Source organism: Melospiza melodia, unplaced genomic scaffold (genome assembly GCF_035770615.1).
Source record: "Melospiza melodia melodia isolate bMelMel2 unplaced genomic scaffold, bMelMel2.pri scaffold_45, whole genome shotgun sequence".
Taxonomy (NCBI): domain Eukaryota; kingdom Metazoa; phylum Chordata; class Aves; order Passeriformes; family Passerellidae; genus Melospiza; species Melospiza melodia.
The window spans coordinates 560508-563021 of record NW_026948772.1 but is presented as its reverse complement, the minus strand read 5'-3'; the positions used below and the strand labels follow the sequence as shown (position 1 = coordinate 563021).

General features: G+C 45.8%; 1 pseudogene; it reads left to right on the top strand.

The window, feature by feature from the left end:
• Positions 1 to 604: 604 nt before the first annotated feature.
• On the top strand, positions 605 to 1735 carry LOC134434644 (cytochrome b-like; annotated as a pseudogene).
• Positions 1736 to 2514: the final 779 nt, after the last annotated feature.

The window sequence follows — 2514 nt, the reverse complement described above, 5'->3', positions numbered from 1 at the left end:
TTCTCACGCAAAACTACTGCATTCTCCAGAAGTGATACCTTGGAAATTAAAATTCTAGCAGACCCAGTCCCAGTGCTATAAAAGGGCAGAAAATAATGATGAAAAGAACTTTAGCTGGGAGAAGAAGAAAATGAACAGCCTCTTCCTCCAAGCAAACAAAAAAAAAAAAAAAAAAAAAAAAAAAAAAAAACCAAAAAAAAAAAAAAGGGTGAAAAGTAATTTCCAAAAGTGGCTTGAATATTTGGATGCACTGAGGAGATGCTGAAGGCCCCTCACGAGGCTCCTGCTCCTGTTGTCCAAGCTAAAGATTTCTCATCCTGACCAAACAAGCCCCCTTCTCAAACTTCTCAACATCCCTAGGATACTTTAACCCCCTATCCCACCGCCTAAGTATAACCAACTTCCTCAAAGGAGGACAGAACATTGCATCCCACCTAACTGACCTCTCCTGATACAAAATAGTAGGTCCAGAGGGGCTAGCCAGCCTACAACTTACAGCAACCAAAACTGCCACCACCCTCCACTCAGGCCTAATCAAAGCCTACTTAGGATCATTCACCTTATCCATTCTCATCATCCTCGTAGCCACATACAGAAATAACCAATGGCCCTCAACCTTCGTAAAAACCACCAAATCCTCAAAATCATCAATAATGCCCTAATCGACCTCCCAGCGCCATCAAACATCTCAACATGATGAAACTTCGGGTCTCTAGTAGGCGTTTGCCTAATTACTCAAATCGTCACAGGTCTTCTGCTAGCTATGCACTACACAGCAGATACCCATCTAGCCTTCTCCTCTGTCACTCACATATGCCGAGACGTACAATTTGGCTGACTCATCCGCAGCCTCCACGCAAACGGAGCCTCCTTCTTCTTCATCTGCATCTACCCACACATCGGCTGAGGACTCTACTACGGCTCATACCTAAACAAAGAAACTTGAAACATTGGAGTCATCCTCCTCCTAACCCTCATAGCAACCGCCTTCGTAGGATACATCCTACCATGAGGCCAAATATCATTCTGAGGAGCTACTGTAATCACAAACCTATTCTCTGCCATCCCTTACATCGGGCAAACACTAGTCAAATGAGCCTGAGGAGGGTTCTCTGTCGACAACCCCACACTGACCCGATTCTTTGCTCTCCACTTCCTCCTTCCCTTCGTCATCGTAGGCCTTACTCTCGTCCATCTCACCTTTCTCCATGAAACAGCCTCAAACAACCTGCTAGGCATTCCCATAGACTGTGACAAGATCCCCTTCCACTCATACTACACCATCAAAGACATCCTAGGATTCGTACTAATGCTCTCCCTACTCGTCTCACTAGCCCTATTCTCCCTCAACCTCCTAGGTGACCCAGAAAACTTCACCCCAGCCAACCCACTTGTCACCCCTCCTCACATCAAACCCGAGTGATATTTCCTATTTGTTTACGCCATCCTCTGATCCATCCCAAACAAACTAGGAGGCGTACTAGCTCTAGCCGCCTCAATCCTCATCGTATTCCTCACCCCACTACTACATACATCAAAACTACAATCAATACCCTTCCGCCCCCTATCACAAATCCTGTTCTGAACCCTAGTCGCCAACATCCTCATCCTAACCTGAGTAGGCAGCCAGCCAGTAGGACACCCCTTCATCATCATTGGCCAACTAGCCTCATTCACATACTTCACAATCATTCTAATTCTATTCCCTCTGATTGAGGCAATTGTCAGTGGGCTGTTGCACACTCACAGGAGCCTTGCTTTTTCCACTGTGTGAGCACAGCCTGCAAACTTGCAGGGCAGTGTTAAAATGATTGAGTGAATTGCTCCTTTGCTTTTCGCTGCCTATGGCATTACTTATGGTGCCTATTTTATGACACATTTCACAAGTAAGTAGATGTTTCCTCTCTACTTAGGTTAGGGTGTATCCTTACCTGGCTTTTGTATGTCTTCCTGCTCTTTCTTAGTGACTGAGTTTCTGATTTTGAAACAGAAAGAGCATTAGGATGCCACTGCTTTGGTAAAGCTCCTGTCAAGGCGTTCAGCTAAAAAGGGGGTGTCTGTAGCCACAGGGGCAGCTAGGTATACACATGCAAGTATCCGCGCTCCAGTGTAGGTGCCCTGGACACCCCAGTCAGGCAGATAGGAGTGGGCTCTGACACTCAGGGCTTATGTGCATCAAAGCAACCTTCTGATGTCACTACAAGAAGGTGGCAACCTTTAAGTTTTTAAAGGTTTATTAAACCTTAAGAAAAGACTGTATAAGGAAAGATTGCAGCACTGGGAAGTCTCCATGATTAGCAGCCACATGCTCATCTACAAAAGGGATACTCTGCTTTTTTTAGCTTTAGCCCCTCCCAATGTTTTGTCAGTCAATTCTTTCTCTGCCGTCCAGTGGTGGAGATTACTTTCTTGCATCTTGATTGGAGGTCAATTGTTGTTACACCCCGCCTGCTGGTCACAAGCCAGCCCTCCCCAAATGCCCTGACTACCAAGGCTATTACAAGGGGGATAAGA